The sequence below is a fragment of the Chiloscyllium plagiosum genome, chromosome 2, assembly GCF_004010195.1.
Source record: "Chiloscyllium plagiosum isolate BGI_BamShark_2017 chromosome 2, ASM401019v2, whole genome shotgun sequence".
NCBI lineage: Eukaryota > Metazoa > Chordata > Chondrichthyes > Orectolobiformes > Hemiscylliidae > Chiloscyllium > Chiloscyllium plagiosum.
In genome coordinates this window covers 73,890,840-73,909,071 of record NC_057711.1, presented here as the reverse complement: position 1 = coordinate 73,909,071, position 18,232 = coordinate 73,890,840, and positions in this window count along the sequence as shown.

Sequence of the window (18,232 nt, the reverse complement as noted above, 5' to 3'; positions counted from 1 at the left end):
GTTCATTTGTAATGCCCATCTGTGCTTTCCCTGTGAGAGTGGTATTGGACATTTTTCCTTGGTTGATGGTATTGGGTAGGAGACATTGCGGCATTTTAACCCAGTAGTGATGAAGTCCAAATGAGAACAGTGTGTGTCTGAGAGGAGAAAATGTGATGGCATGCACCTGACCTTGTTGCTCTTGTCCAATTTCTTGGTCAAAATCATAGAGTTGGGACGTATTGTCAAAGTAAATAAATTTGCAGATGATGAAAGCATGGGCAAACGTCCCCATGCCTTCGGTAAAATTGTGGCGGGAGGGTGGTGTGACATCAGGAATGGGGCCAATGGGGCATTCGAGTCTACAAATGCCCAGCACTTGCCAACTGACCAATCACATTACCCCGATCTTCTTGTTGAGCAGTGTTAAAGTATCATGAGGTGAACCAGTTGATACTGTATACCCAGCCTGTGCCCATCTCTTATAGCCCGGTTATTGATATAGCTAATGCAGTTAAACCTCTAGCCTGTGATGTTTCTGAGGAGGTTGAGGATGTATACATCATCCTGGAAATGCTATTGAAGGTCAACAGGAAGGGGTGGATGAGTCTTTTCATGTTAGTCATTTGTCACTCCAAGCCTTGATTTAATCTAGGTTCTGCTGCAAGTTGAGCTGCTTAATAGCAAAGCAGAACATGGTACATTTACAATGGGAAGAGTTTTGCTGATCGGCAGGATTGTGATGTTGCTGAGAACATTGACATGTTGTGGACAACATTGATAAACTGTATGGGTTTTCAATAACAACAATAACTAAACAAATTTCTTTTGCCAGCCAGTGATAAAGTCCTTAGAAGTGTAATAGCACTTAAAATCTTGCTGGATATTTTACGAAAGAAGAAATAAATGTAATTAAAATCCAGGTTTGATGTAATTTTTCTCAAGATTAATTTTTAGGGTATGAAGATCTCTGGCAAAGTCAGCACTTTTTCACGCATTTATGAGATGTAGGTTTCACAGGTGGGGTCAGCATTTATTGTCTATTCCTAACTGTCCTTATGCATCTGGGGATGAGCAAATTTCTTGAATTGTTGCAGTCTGTCCTTTGGACTCTTTGACAAGTTTACATACTAAAACACTTGACCCACGTGTTCTTGTTAGTGAGATGGGGCATAGAATTCGGTTTGTGATTCCTCGATTTTATTAGTAAGATATTCCTTATTAACAACACAATGTGAACTTTTTCACACATTATTTACTCTTTATACGACTCTATCCAAATAAGAGAGGATGTTACACACAACAATTCATGAGTTTGAGCTGGGCAGCTGGAATCCCCTTCCTCTCTGACATGGGTCTTGGTCTCTTCCACGACAGTGGGTCTCGCAGGTCAGGCTGGACCTTGTCCTGGATCTTATAAGGTGCTGCATAATGTTTTTTCATGACTCTTCCCTGCAGCTCTTCCCTGACAGAATGACTTCCAGATCTGTGTTCTTATCTCCCCTCACCAGGACCTCTAGTGCCTCAGCCTCATTCTGAGGGTGTGCCGCATTATCAAAGGTACTGTGTTGCAGATGCAATATTTAAATAATGTGTCCTGTCAGGCAAATGTAAAAGATTGAAGTCCATGACGTGGTAAAAAAACAGAGAAATAGGCCCCATTATGTCAACAAATATTTATCCCTCAACCACACCACTAGAAGCAAAGAATGATCTGATGTGATATAACTACATAGGATCACTGTGTTCCCTTTGTTATAAGATCTCAAAAACGTGTTGGGGTGTTTTGAGGTAATTAAAGATATTATATAGTTCAATGTTTTTCTTCTTTAACTGACATTTGCTGTTTGGAGTTGAGACAAAATACGGACAAAGCATCTTAATTTAATTCAATGCTTATTGTTAACACTTGTTTGGTATTGTAAATAAACATTAATAGAAAGATTGGATATCCAAGAATACTCTTTTGTTTGTAAGCAAGTATTGTGTTGGAATGGTTGCTTAAATTAATACTCACAGCCTGCAGTGCCATCTGGTGACCATTTAATAAATTTCTTCTGTCTAATTTTATACAGTTAAAAACTACACAACACCAGGTTATAGACCAACAAGTTTATTTGGGGCACTAGCTTTCAGAGTGCTGCTCCTTCATCAGGTAGTTGTGAGGTAGGTGAAGGAGCAGCACACCGAAAGCTAGTGCTTCCAAATAAACCTGTTGATGACAACCTGGTGTTGTGTGATTTTTAACTTTGTCCACCCCAGTCCAACACCGACTCCTGCGCAACATAATTTTATTTGTTTTTTTTTAAATTAATGAGATGGTTATGGAGGTTCTAAGATGAAAAAGCATGAATTGGTACGTACTGTAAGCTGAGATGGGATCAAAAAGTTGAAAAGAGTTTGTAGATCTTTATATCATGTTGGCTGGCACCAGTTTAAATGGGGCAGACATGGACAGTTCTAGCAAGTCAATGCTGAGCAGATATGAGGTTCTGTGAGCCATCAGCAGCAGCAGAATTGTATTCAGCTTCAATCTGTAGCCTGATGGTCTGGCTAAAGTATCACTACTGTACCAATACCATCAAGTCAGTAACTCAATCCTGGTTTACTGAATGGTGTAGGAGCAAACCAGGAGCAGCACCAGGAGAACAATTCATACTGTGAAAAGGAACTTCACCATTAATCTCCCTCAGACAGGGTTTCTTGGGTTGTTTTTTCTGAGTTGATTCAAGTCCATTATCTTGTATAAGATATAAATGTGTACCCAAGCTTGCTCCTTGTCGACCCTATCAGTCGGCATTTCTTTGAAGTGTAGATGGGAGCCAAAGTAAGCTGCAGATGGGAGAAAAGAGAGAAAAATAATTAGTGACTATGTACATAGCAACGTCATAAGGCAAGTGGAGCATTAAGAGCTGGGATATTGATTTCAGATCTGAACGTATTTAGATTAGTGTCCAAGAGAAGCTCATATTTAAGTGTCTTAAAAGAGAGAAAAATAATTAGTGACTATGTACATAGCAACGTCATAAGGCAAGTGGAGCATTAAGAGCTGGGATATTGATTTCAGATGCTGAACGTATTTAGATTAGTGCTGGAAATGTGTTGCTGGAAAAGCGCAGCAGGTCAGACAGCATCCAGGGAACAGGAGAATCGACGTTTCGGGCATAAGCCCTTCGATATTTAGATTAGTGTCCAAGAGAAGCTCATATTTAAGTGTCTTCAGCTTTACTGGGAACAGTGCAACTTTGGCTCTTAAGGATTGTCCATATTGGTGAACTGGGAGCATAGCTGCCATGGATGGGTCTGTTCTGTAATATGTCTGAGCTCCAAATGACAGAAGCCAGGACCTTCAGAAACATTAAGTTTGTCTTTGCACCATGGACATTCTCCCATTGTTGCTTTGTCATCTGCAAACCACCCACCATTGCATGTACTGGGGGAGAAAAACATAAGATTTCAACTTTGAAAATCAGAGAACAATGATGACTGATCTTGTCTTGATTATGTGGACATAGATGAAACAGTTTGGAGCTGTATGAGCAATGATTGTATTCTTGCTCACCTACATAATACTAGACATGCTGTATGAAACATGACCTGGTGCAATGTGAGTATATTTAACACTCTACTGATGAGAGTATAAAAGGTTTCTGATTGGGCACTGGGCTCCCTTTCAATGCCAGTCACTTGGCCATAAGGTGATTGGCCACCTGCACCAAGCTGGGCAGGGCATCACTTATTGCAGCCATGGTCTATGCAAGTCATGCTGCAACAAGAAACAAAAAGAAGAGCATTGGGTACTGTATCCTGATCTGAACTAAGGAATCCAAGCAGCAATGTTGGAAATGAAATCGCACACACTTTGTAGTGCATGGTGATGACAATTGTGTCCTTCAGCTGGTCTGTTCTGCAAATGGTTTCTGCAAATGGTTTCTGCCAGATGCTGGGGATCCAGCATCTGTTAGAACAAGGAATCACCGGGATCTGGGATTAGTGAAGGAAGCTCGTTGGCCAGAGGCCATGATCTATATGGATAGGGAGTCAAGGGGCCAGGGTGAGTGAAAATGAGCATCTAATATAGGGACCAGGATCTGAGAGCACGGAGCGTTAGAGAAGAAGAATACCGATGTGCAGAATGAAATAGTCTTGAGACAACCACTAAAAGAGACAGTTTGGGTTTTGAGCAGGACATCTCTGCAAGTTTGTGCTGAAAAGTTGTGATAGCAACTGATGCTACCTCTCTTCACAATGACCTGGTCACTTCCAATACAAATCCAAATTGGATCAGATCAAAACCCAGGTGCCAGTATATCCTAAACTGGTTTCATACTGGTTTTACACTGGTCTATACATTCTTTCCCCTGTGGCATATTTCCTTTAAACTGCAGGATGAATGTGTGATGTTTTTCTTTCAGTTTTCTTCTCTCAGCGAGAGTCAGGGAGTCATGTTGATTATCAGCCTATCACAATTCATGTCGATCACGGCCATCTTGTGTATGTTATCGATGAGCTGCACAGAATTTGTCAATCCCATGCACATGATCCTGGCATTCCAGCTTATCCTTCCATGACATATCACCTTCTTTCTGTTTGTTTGTTTGCCTGGTATGATGGATTCCAGTTGCCTGTTGATCAGAGGCTCTGAGCTCTAGCCGCATAGTGAAGTAAATAGGCCTTATTGATCAGGGGGTTTGAGATGGGCAGTGAGTACCTCAGTAGATCATGGGGATTCCTCCCATAATTGGATGCAGGCCCCAATGCCCATTTCTGGCTGGGCTGAACTGCCCCCCTCATGATATCTCCCATACTTTGTTCATGATGTAACCTATGTAGTTATTATCACATCAGATCATTCTTTGCTTCTAGTGGTGTGGTTGAGGGATAAATTTTCATTAACATAATGGGGCCTATTCACTCTTTTTTTCCACATTATGGACTTCAATCTTTTACATTTGCCTGACAGGACACATTATTTTAATGTTGCATCTGCAACACAGTACCTTTGATAATGCAGCACACCCTCAGAATGAGGCTAAGACACTAGAGGTCCTAGTGAGGGGAGATAAGAACACACACCTGGAAGTCACTCTGTCAGGGAAGAGCTGCAGGGAAGCGTCGTGGAAAAACACTATGCAGCACCTTATAAGATCCAGGACAAGGTCCAGCCTGACTAGTGAGGGGAGATAAGAACACACACCTGGAAGTCACTCTGTCAGGGAAGAGCTGCAGGGAAGCGTCGTGGAAAAACACTGTGCAGCAACCTTATAAGATCCAGGACAAGGTCCAGCCTGACCTGCGAGACCCACTGTCGTGGAAGAGACCAAGACCCATGTCAGAGAGGAAGGGGATTCCAGCTGCCCAGCTCAAACTCATGGAACGTTGTGAGTAATATCCTCTCTTATTTGGATAGTGTCATATAAAGAGTAAATAATGTGTGAAAATGTTCACATTGTCTTGTTAATAAGGAATATCTTATTAATAAAATCTCTCTAGGACGCAGTCCTGAGCAAAATTTATGGAGACCCTGGACCACCCAAATATTGGGGTCTCTTCTCAGCTTCCCTGGTTGAATCCAAAGGAAACAAATCACTGTGATTAACATGATCCTGGTTGCTGGAGATGCTGGAAAAGAAATGCGTTTACATGTCAGTCCACCTTTGTCCCCACACCAGGGCTAAGATTTTCAGAATACCATGTTTCCCAGCTACTCACTGCTGTTCCAAAGAGCATCAATTGCATGAAAGTGGTTTTCTGCCCCTCACCCTCCAAAAAACTGCAGGGGGCAGGACTGTGATTGTAAGTGGTACCTAGAGCAAATGCTCCAGAGGTTTCAGGTTGAGTTAGGGAGGTGATGTCTATTTGGCAGAGGTGAGATACTGGGTGGAGAGGGGTGTAAGGGTATGTGTGGAGAAAGGGGGTTCCTGTAGGAGGTAGACCTTGAGGGGTTGAGGGGACACTCAATATTGGAAGAAGGACATTAAAGTAAGGCTTCCAAACTGAAGCCTGAATGGGGCCATTTTGCAAATAATCTCCCTGCTCCTGTTCCTACGGCCAGCCATAAAATTGAAGTTTGGTGGGTCGTTCATTGGCTTCCTAAGGGTCACAATTAGAGATATGTCCTAGCCCACTCCCCACCATCCCCCCAGTGAGGTCCACTCCTACTGGAATGGGACCGTAAAATTGAGCCCCAGTTTTGTTTTGTCAGGCCTTGGTCCATTGACCTTCTACTGTCCTGAGGTAACCAAAGGGCAGTGAAGCTAATCTTGCATGTGGATCATAAGTACCAGGATATGACCACACACTTGTGGACCAGCACACCACATGTATGGGAGACAAAGCTCCTCGGACGTTCCTCTGCAGCTTTAGTCTGGGACCTCGAAGAACCAGTTACCACAAGGAGTCACAGTCAAGGAGGTGATGATCGGGAGGCTGTGTGCTGATAGGGAAGGATTTGCAGACAGGGCTCTTTCTCTTCGTATTACTGTGAGCCACTGATGTGGGCTAAGAATGAAAAGCAAACAAACACAAAAACGAAAGAGAGACTAATGCTCTTTACCCACAAATAGATGGATCACATTAACTTATTAGAGGCATAAATTCACAATTCAAATGCAAAGGTACTATTGCACTGCAAGAATGTTGGCTCATTCCAACAAAATTGATACAGATCTAGTTCCCCCTGTTCAGTGAGAAGGAAATCTTGTCCTTATCATTTTGATTACATTAGTTATGATATTAGCAATTCAAGTCCACCACATTAGTCAGTGTGTTCCCTCAGATTCCAGTCACAGGCACCACTTGCCCAACCAGTTCATATGATTATGGAGATAGCGATGTTAGCAGCCTCGTCTACAAGTACACTATTGTGGTCAAATTCCTTCAAACCCTTAAAGTGTGGAAGTGTTCATCAATTCACAATGGTATTTCCAACTCAAGGGAGAAAAGTGTCTGTAACTATTTCAACAAAGTGTGCAAGTTAAAAAGAGGACTTCATTGGTTCAACACCTTGGTAGAGTCTCTTCCTGAGAGTGAGATAGAATGTTCCAAACAATGTATAGCTTTAAGGTGAAATTATATAGTTTGCATTTTGTGTGCTAAGAAGGGGCAGAAAAAGTTTATAGTTTCATTTTTTCAGATTGTTCTGGGTTTGCAGCCAAACAATCTGGAGCTTAGTGAATATTTGAAGTTCTCTACCCAGACAGTCAAGGAAGTTGAATTCATTAAGTAATTTCAAGATAGAGATTGATAGATTTTCATTTAATAATGACATCAAAAGACATAGGGGACCACAGGAATATAGCAGATGACCAGCCATTGTCAAAACAGCAAAGCAGGCTCAGAGGTTCTCTGTTCCTTTATAGATCTTGATTGAAGGAGTTGTGAGTGACTGGAATATTGAGCTGTAACTAGGGATAGTCATCCAGTTTGTAGGGTATGGAATACGAAGATGCATCCATTGACTTTGACCCCTCTCGTGTGAGATCATTGCAGTTTTAGTGGCTCTACAAATCTCAGGGCTTGGATCATGGCTTTAATCTCCATTACCAGCTGCTCCTAGTGTTTGTTGTTTATGTGCTAGAAGAACCTTTTGGATCTGTCGAGCACAGAACATCCTTCTTGCTTGCTACCTCCTCTAACAACGTTTCTGGTAAAGTATCTGAAAGCCTTGGAGCTCAATGTCTCCTGTATTTGACTTCCAATACTTCCAGAACGTAAGCTCACTTTAAATGATAAACAACAGACAGCGGCCAGAGTGCAGATGCCAGTGAAAAGCAACTGGAGCAGGAATACCAATAGACAGTGGCTGGAGCGGGGATCCCAGTACACAGTGACTGAAATGGGAATGCCAGCAGACACTAGCCGGAGTGGGGATGCCAGTAGTCCCAGTGTGGAGCGTGGTGGCAGCCAGCAGTCCGACTCCGTGGAGGCCCCCTGCTGTGGAAAGCCTTTGGAGAGATATTGTAATGTTTGTCTTTTTAACTTTGCCTCTTGTTTTTCTGAATTGTGGTTAGTTGTGTATAGCTGTAATGTAACTTATTTTTTTCTTCATTTCTCTATTCTGTAATGAAGGATGGCTCTGTAAGTGGCAACTTATAAACTTTTCACAATAAAGCTAATTCAATTCAATTCCTTCCATTCATTTGGCATTGGGAAATTTTAATTTTGGTCTCCCTGCTGGTGGACGCAGTCCATGAACAGTACAGTCCACATAGACTGCATTCCAATACACCAGTGGAACAAAGTCAGTATGCTGCCTATTTCAATCAATGGGAAGAGGTAACATGAGTCTAACTTCCATTTTCAGGAACTGTCCAATGTAATAGTCCCTTCAGTGCAATGCAGAGACAAAGACCAGTATCTGTGGGCAAGTAGAAGAGATTCCATAGACCCACTTTCTAATGTTTGGCAACATGTATATTCTCAGCTCTGATGTTTGAGCAGGATCAGTGACCCTGGTCAGATTCAAAATTACCCATTTACATTTAGATGTCTCCTGCGGAGAAAAGTCCTGCTCAGGGCCCTGCTGAGCTATGTAGCTATGTACATCCAAACATATGAAGACAAACAGATAATATGGATCCTGGATAATTGGAGCATGGATAGTTCAAAGGCAACAAACTGTGCTCGAATATAAAACTGATTATCCATTCATGATCTTTTCCATACCAGAAAACGTATCAGTTGGTAATAGTGATGAAGTCAAAACTATTGTTGTGGAAAGGCAAGTTGCAAGAGGGATGCAAACAGTTTACAGAGATATTGATTTGTTAAGTAATTGACAAAGAAGTTGGCAAGTGAAGTATACTGTGGGAAAATGTAAAGTTCTTCATTTTGGAAGGAAGAACAAAAGAAGAGAATGTTATTTAAATGGAGGAATACTGCAGAGAGCTACAGAGGGACATGGGGGTGCTCCTTTGCACAACACAGAAAGCAAGCACCCAGTACAGTCGATAATCAGGAAGGCAAATGAAATGTTGGCCCTCATTTCAAGGGGGTTGGAGTATAAGAGTAGGGAAGTGTTACTGCAACTGCATAAGGTGCTGATGAGGCCACATCTAGAGTACTGTGAGCAGTTTTGGTACCTTTATTTAAAAATCAATGTTATTTCAATCTAAGCAGTTGAGAAAAGTTCATTGGGATGATCCCAAGTATTGAGGGATTATGTTATGAGCAAAGGCTGAAATAGGTTGGGCTATTTACTGGATTCTAGAAGAATGAGAGGTCATCTCATTGAAAGATATAGGATTCTATAAGGAGCTTGACAGAGTAAATGCTGAGAGGATGTTTCCCCTCATGGTAGTGTCTAGGACCAGAGGGCATAGTCTCAGAATGAAGGGGCACCATCTTAAGACTGAGATGAGGAGGAATTTCTTCTCTGAGAGGTTTGAGAGTCTTGGAACTCCTTACCACAGAGATCTGTGGTGGCAGAGTCCTTGTGTACATTTAAGGCTGAGATAGTTATATTCTTGATCAGTAGGGAAATCAACGGTTACAGGGCAAATGCAGGAACATGGATGTGAGAAATGTGGTACCAGGCATGATCCTATTGAATGGCTCGAGGGACTGAACAGCCTCTTCCTATTTCTTATGGTGTTACGATCTCACTGTCATTTTTCTTTGCAGCGGGTGAGCAAATCAAAAAGAAAACATAGACATGACATCTGCTTGAATTATTGATTTATAAAAACAGAAAATAATTGAAATGCACAATAGGTCAATCAACATCGGCATCCAATACAAAACAACGGTATTAATCTAAAATATCTTTTTTTTCACATCCTAAGATCCTGAATCATGGGAATAGTCTCAGATTATGGAAAAAATAATGTTATGAAACTAAGACAGTAAAATGAAATTGAGAACATAATAAATGAATGATAGAGATCTATATAACTATGTGCAACCATATAAATAAAGATAAATAGATAATCTGGATGCTGGATAAGTGGAGCATGGATGGTTCAAAGACAGCAGGTTGTGCTTGAATATAAAGCTGATTATCATTGCATGATCTTTGCCATCATCATTGTGCTGAGGTCTAACTGTCCATGACAGTTTCCTCCCAGATCAGAGGTTTCTGTCTGTTTGTCCTCATCTACACCAACAGCACAAGTAGTATTTGTGGCCAGCAGTTGTGATGAAAGAGCTAACAAGAAAGCGTAGTGAACATAAAAATCGGAGCCAGGATAATACTGTCTTTATGATAAGTATTAGAGAGAATGGCAATTTTAAAAGAAAAGAGGAAATTGTGTAGAACAAGTACTTGAGTTGTTGCAAGTGAAAATTGAGAAGAATAGGAACAGAAATGTGATTCTGACCAGAATTAATTCATATTTAAATAAGTGAGCTTGCATAAAGATTTCTCCTTAATTGGTGCATTACATACACAGACTTAGCAAGACTGAACAGATTACTCTGGGTTTTATTTTTCAAAGAAATGTCAGATATATTAAAATTCAATCACAAAACACGTTTCCCTGACAGAACACAACACCTCCTTTGACCTGTTATGCCAGATCGCTTCATTTCTTTTCAAAAACAGTTGGCAGCAAAGAATTGCTTGATAAATGTCAGAAAGGATGTAAGACTAAATGCTTAGTCATATAAACAAAAGTAATTCAGGTGGAATGGTGAATTTTGTCCTGTCTTTCACATTTATAAGGCATTTCTTAAAATACGCAACATTGTTGGAATTACTATTTCTTTATAAGATTTTAACCAGCTGGATTTAAGCAAGCTTTTCAATTTATTTTTAGTTCTGAGTAGTTTATTGATATGTTATTTTGTACTCTTATTACCATTTAGTTAAGGCAATCAATTTTGCTTTGGAGTCAAATGCCCTTCGTTCTTTAGTTGAGGAAATTTGTACATTCAAAAGATAAACTAATTTCAAATCTTATCATAATTTTCTTTTTATACTGAGTGTATTTTAATTAGCTTTGCCTACTGATTTTAACTGCTTTTCAAGGTTTCAGATGGGTATACCATTAACAAACCTATACCATACCATTAAAATATTCCTTCAAAATCTTTATAATTCCAGAGAAAATTGAGTAAATACAGAGTATGTCACACCATGAAGTGGAAATTGAACTTTTGCACACATTGTACAGACATAAAATGTCCACAATTAAGGTCATTTAACCGACATCGATCCAATGATATACAATTTGCCCAGGTAGGTCCAGACCACAAAAATCAGAACAAATTCAGCACATCCAGTTGCCACCTTATCAGCCTCCTTGAAATTAAGAACAACTTGTAAAGGAATAATCTGCTTACTGGCACTCAGTTTGGGTTCTGCTTGATCCATTCAACTGCTGACCTCATTACAGCTTCGGTAGAAACATGGAAAAAAAATCAGCTGAGCTCATAAAATGTGAAGGCGACTGATCTTGATGTCAAGGCACAATTTAACCAAATGTGGCATCATGGGACCTTAGAAATATTGGAGTCAATAGAAATCAGGGGCAAATCATTTGCCTGGTTGTAGTCCTAACTAGCTTGAAGAATGTGGAAATGTTCATTGCTAATTGTACAATGCATTAGTACCATTCATAATTCCTCATAAATTAAAATAGTTCACGTCCAAATGCAGCAAGATCCAAACAAAATTTAGGATTATACTGCTGAACGGCAAGTAACATTCATGTTACACAAGTGCCAGACAATGGCCATCTCTAATAAAAGAGTCTTCAGCCATTCTTCCTTGACATTCAATGGCATTACTACTGTTGAAATCCCCACTGACAACATTTTGGAAGTCATCAGTGACAAGAAACTAAACTGAAATAGATGTGGCTACAAGCGCAGGTGGGAGGCTGGGAATTCTGCAGCAAATAATTCACATCCTGATTCCTCAAAGCCTGTCCTCCATCTACAAGTCAGGACTGTGTGGAACCCTCTCCAGTTGTCAGAACGTCTGTGACTCCAACAATACGCAAGAAGCTTGAGAGAGGGGAAAGAAGCCCACCAAATTACAACCCCATCTAGCACCTCCTTTCATCACTGAGGCATGGTGGCAGCACGAGTGCACCACTTACCATATGCACTGCAACAACTTATCAAGTTTCATTTGACAATACCTTCCAAATATGCAACCCCTAACAAGTTGAAGGAGAAAGACCATAGATACACCGACAATTTCCCCTCAAAATCACCATGCTGACAGTACAAAATTACTGTTCCTCCCCTGTCACTGGGTTAAAGTCCTGAAACTCTCTTGTTAATGCATCGATGTCACACGCAGTTCAACAGATAGCTCATCACCAACTTTTCATGGACAACAAAGGATGTAAGATAAATGCTAGTCATTGTTTAAAAACGTTTCTGTGGATCCAAGAGGATTAGAGAGTCATAGAGCTGTTGAGTACAGAAACAGACCCTTTGGTCCAACTCATCCATGCCAACTAGACATCGTAAATTAATCTCGTCCCATTTGCCTCTAAACCCTTCCTATTCATATACCCATCCAGATGCCTTTTAAATGTTGTAATTGTACCAGCCTCCACCATTTCTTCTGGCAGCTTATTTCATGCAAGCACCACCCTCTGCATGAAAAAGCTACCCCTTAGATCTCTTTTAATCTCTAACTTCTCACCTTAAACCTCTGCTGTCTAGTTTTGGACTGTCCATCCCTATTCACCCTACCCATGCCTCTCACAATGTTATAAATTTCTATAATATCACCCCTTAGCCTCCAATGTTCCAGGGAAAATAGCTCTAGCCTATTCAGCCTCTCCCTATAGCTGAAACTCTCCAACCCCTGGCAACATCCTTGTAAATCATTCCTAAACCCTTTCAAGTTTCACAACATCTTTCCTATAACAGGGAGACAAGAATTGCAAGCAATATTCCAAAGGTGACCTAACCAATCTCCTGTACAGCCACACATGACCTCCCAATTCCTATACTCAATACACTGACCAATAAAGATAAGCATACCAAATGTCTTCTTCATTATTCTAACTACCTGGTGCTCCTAGTCAATAAACTATGAACCTGCATTCTGAGGTCTCTTTGTTTGGCACCTTACTATTACACGTATAAGTCATGCCCTGGTTTGCCTTTCCAAAATGCAGCATCTCACATTTATCTAAATTAAACTCCATCTATCAATCCTCAGCCCACTGGCCCATCTGATCAAGATCCCATTGTACTCAGAGGTAACCTTCTTCGTTCTCCTCTACACATCCAATTTTGATGTCATCCACAATTTTCCTAACCATATCACCTATATTCGCATCTAAATCGTTGATATAAATGACAAAAAGCAGTGGACCCAGCACCAATCATTGTGGCACATCACTGGTCACAGGCCTCCAGTCTGAAAAGCAACCTTCCACCACCATCCTCTGTATTCTATCTTCAAGCCAATTCTGTATCCAGATGGTTAGTTCTCCGTGATCTAACTTTGCTAAGCAGTCTACCATGAGAAACCTTGTCAAACGCCTTGCTGCATTCCTTATAGATCATCTCCAGCACTCTGTCTTCATCAATTTTCTTTGTTACTTTAGATAGAATCCCTACAGTGTGGAAACAGGCCTTTTGGCCCAACAAGTCTACACCGACTCTGAAGAGCATCCCACCCAGAGTCAGCCCCCTACCCTATCCCTGTAATCCTGCATTTTCCATGTTAATCACCTAGGCTGCACATCTTTGGATTCTGGGGGGAAACCAGAGTACCCAGAGAAAACCAGAGCACCAGGAGGAAACCCACACAGACATGGGGAGAATGTGCAAACTCCACACAGTCGCCCAAGGCTGGAATTGACATCCCTGGCACTGTGAAGTAACTGTGCTAACTACTGAGCCACCATGTTGCCTGCTTTTTTCAAAAAACTCAGTCAAGTTAGTGAAGCATGATTTTCCACACATAAATCATGTGACTATCCCTAATCAGTCCTTGCCTCCCCAAATACATGTAAATCCTGTCCGTCAGGATTCCCTCCAACAACTTGCCTACCGTTGATGTCAGGCTCACCGGTCTATAGTTTCCTGGCTTTTCCTTACCACCTTTCTTAAATACAGGCACCATGTTAGCCAAACTCCAGTCTTCTGGGACCTCACCTGCGACTATCAATTATAAAGGCATCTCAGCAAGGAGCCTAGTAATTACTTCCCTGGTTTCCTCACAGAGTTCTAGGGTACACCTGATCAGATCCCAGGGATTTATCTACCTTTATGCGTTTTAGGATATCCAGCACCTCAGCCTCTTCAATATGGACAATTTTCAAGATGCCATGATTTTTTTCCCACTTTCTCTATCTTCCATGGTCTTCTCCACAGTAATTACTGATGCAAAATATTTGTTTAGTATGTCTCCCATCTCCTGCAGTTCTATACATAGGTGGCCTTGCTGATCTTTAAAGGGCCTTATCCTCTCCCTTGTTACTCTTTTGTCCTGAATGTATTTATAGAATCCCTTTGGATTCTCCTTCATTTTATATGCCAAAGCTATCTTATGTCCCTTTTTGCCCTCCTGATTTTCCTGTAAAGTACAGTCCTACACTTCTAGGGATTCTCTCGATCTCTGCTGTCTATACCTGACATATGCTTCCTTTTTATTCTTGACCAAAACCTCAGTTTCTCTAGTCATCCAGCATTGCCCTTCATGCTAACAGGAACATGCTGTCTCCAGACACTTGTTATGTCATTTTTAAAAGCTTCCCATTTTCCAACCATCACTTTACCTGTGGATATCTGCCTCCAGTTAGCTTTTGAAAATTCTTGCCTAATATCATCTAACTTGGCCTTCCTCCAATTTAGAACTTCAACTTTTAGATCCAGTCTATCTTTTTCCATCACTATTTTCAAACTAATAGAATTATGGTTACTGGCCCCAAAGTGCTCCCCCATTGACACCTCAGTCACCTGCCCTGCCTTATTTCCTAAGAGTAGGTCAAGTTTCAAACTTCTCTAGTAGATATATCCACATACTGAATTAGAAAACTTCCTTGTATATCCTTAGTAAAATCCTCTCCAGCCAAGCCCAGTCTATGTTTGAAAAGTTAAAATCCCCTACCATAACCACCCTATTTTTCTTTGATGACTAAGATCTCCTTAAAGGTTTGCTTCTCAATTTCCCGTTGACTGTTGGGGGTGTGATGAGGGTGGTGGGGGGGGGGCCTGTAGTACAATCCCAATAAGATGATCATCCCTTTCTTATTTCTCACTTTCACCCAAAGAATTTCCCTACATGTACTTCCAGCAATATCCTCCTTAAGTACAGCCATAATGCTATCCCTTAGCAAAAATGTCACTCATGCTCCTCTCTTGCCTCCCTTTCTATCCTTCGTATAAAATTTGTATACTGGAACATTAAGCTGCCAATCATGTCCAGCCCTGAGCCACATTTCTGTAATCGCTATGATATCCCAGTCTCATTTTCCTAACCATGTCCTGAGCTCATCTGCCTTACCTGTTAGGCCTCATATATTGAAATGAATGCACTTTAGTTCATCAGTCCTACTTCATTCTCTGTTTTGTTCCTGCTTGCCCTGATTGTTTGAGTCACTCCTTTTCCCACTGTACCACTCTCAAACTGATCTCCTTTCTTGTTTTCTCACTGCCTCCCTGGGAATCACCCCACCCCCACCTCGCCAACCCTCAAACTAGTTTAAATCTTTCCAAGCAGCTCTAGCAAATCTCCCCACCAGTATGTTAGTCCCTTTCCAATTCAGGTGCAGTTCATCCTTCTTATACAGGTCACGTCTACCCCAGAAGAGATTCCAATGATCCAAAAATGTCAATCCTTCTCCCCTGTCCTAGCTCCTCAGCCATGCACTCATCTGCTTTATCATTCTTTTTCTACCCTCACTAGCTTGTGGCACCAGGAGTAATCAAGAGTATTCTCAAGGACTACTTTCTAAATTCCTGCCTAACTTCCTATATTTTCTCCTCAGCATCTCTATATTTTTTTTCCCATGTCATTAGTTCCAATATGTAGAATGACTCCTACTGGTCCCGCTCCACTTTGAGAATATTCTGCACCCTGGCTAAGATATTCCTGATCCTGGCATCAGGGAGGCAACATAAAATTCTGATGTCTCTTTTTGGCCAAAGAAACATCTGTCTGTGCCTCTGACTAGAGAGTCCCCTATCACAATCGATCGCTTGGAACCTAACCAATGCCTCATTACATTAGAGCCAGTCTTGGTACCAGAAACCTAGTTGTCAGTGCTACATTCCCCTGACTCCTAAAATGGTCTCTCTAGCCTCAAATGATGCTGATCTAGCTAACGTTCATCTCTCTTGCACACCCAAGCAATGTTACCTGGAAGCTTCTGTCTAAATCATTTTTATCTGTACACCCTTGCTTACTACGATCTGTCTGCACTGCTCATAAACAAAGATTTTCAATGTACTTTGGTATAAGTGACAATAAATAAATCAGAGTGCATCGCCCCCAAAATTTTCCAAAACAACATTATTGTTTGAGATAGGGATAACCACAGGAGAGTCCTGCACTATCTGCCTCCATCTCCTGCCATTTCTGGAGGTAACCAATCTACCTGACTGTATCTGTGGTTTATCTCCCTTCCTGCAACTGCCATCTGTCATACTCTTAGCTCCTGCAAATTCCTTATTGCCTCTAACTGCAGCTTTAACCGATCCATGTGATCCAATAGGATTCACAATCAAACATACTTCTTGCGAACATAATCATCAGAAACATGGAAACTCCTGCTAATCTCTCATATCCTACAGGAAGAGGACATCACTCTACTAAAGGCCATTTTTGCTACAGATGCAGAAAACAACACAGTCTTACTGCTCTAAAACACTGCTCCGGGCTAACTTAGTACCAATGTTTTATATTTTTAACATTTAATCAAGAGACAGATCGCAATAAAAACATATAATCGAAAGTAAAACACTCTACTCACCATTGTAGATTTGCAAAATAGAACAATAAAGTTATACTTTAAAAACTAGCCACTTAGCTGCTCCCCTGCTGTGTTCTCCCCTACACAGGTTTCTCTAAGGTCAGCCCTAAATTTCACTGGTTGTTTATTTTTCTGAGATGAATTCCAATATCCAGAATACTTGAAACTAAACAGCAGAGGCAGTCAGCTGTGCCGGTTCACTGCTAGGTCAGAGAGCCATATAAGCTTACTGCTCCATTTGTGTCACTTCCCATGTGGTCACTGTTTTGTCTCTCTTCCTCCTTTTTAAAGGATCATTGTTTGATCTTCTTTTTCCAAAGTTCAAAAACAATGCAATAGCTTGCAAAGTACAGCTCCTAGAATTTGAGAAATCAGCACCAACACTGAAAATACCTCAAAAAAGGAACAGCTCTTACAGCCACAATTTTTCCCGTCCTCCATCTTGGATTTCCCAGAATCCCCCTACCTGTGTAATACTTCAAGTGAGCCCATTCCTCACCATTGCTACTATTGTGACCGAGGACTTTTCATTAACCACACCCAAAAATGTTTGCTGTCTCAAGCCCTAACTTTTGACCACTTGAGCTGCTTGTGCAGTTTCAGCAGCTTCTCCAAATCATGCTAATGAGGTTTACAAAACTAGTACATGTGCAGCAACCCTGGACAGCTATCCCACTGAGGCCAAAGTTCAGCAGGTGTCTGGAGATAGCTTGCTGACAACTAACCACAAGTTTGTGAGGCCCCCTGCAGCTACACTTTCACTACAGTTGCAGGAATTCTGGGCCCAGAGGGGAAAACACAGCTAATAATCAGTAATAATTGGAAATATGCACATTGATGGTACCGGTTTTGAACTACAAACGATGAGTCGGAGGTGTACGTCACATTTGCCATTTTTATTGGATTTTTCTTCTGGTGAATCACTATGCTGCCAAAAGAGCAGCCTGTGAAAAAGTTTCCCCTCTACATGGATGGACTGGCAATTATAATGAAAATAAATGTACCAAAAGTTGAAACCTCTTCAGAACTTCCTACCCTGTATTGGCAGCACCCAGCCTACTTGGCTTTGTAGCTCAGGAACCCAATAACTATCTTCAATTCAGTGGTGAACATTGAGGCAGCCAATTAGCAGGCTGTATTCCATAAGTTTGCATGCTTGGCAAACATGGTTGAAATTGTACCGAAGATATCTATTTGAAAATGGATGAAATCCCATCCATAGTCTCAGGCCACAGAGTTGGCTATACAGGACCGAGCAGAGGAGAATACTCTTCACTCAGATTGTTGAATCTTGTCATGTTCAAGTTTGGAATAGATAGATATTTTGGTTTTAAAAGATCCAGGGATATGGAGCCTGACGAAAA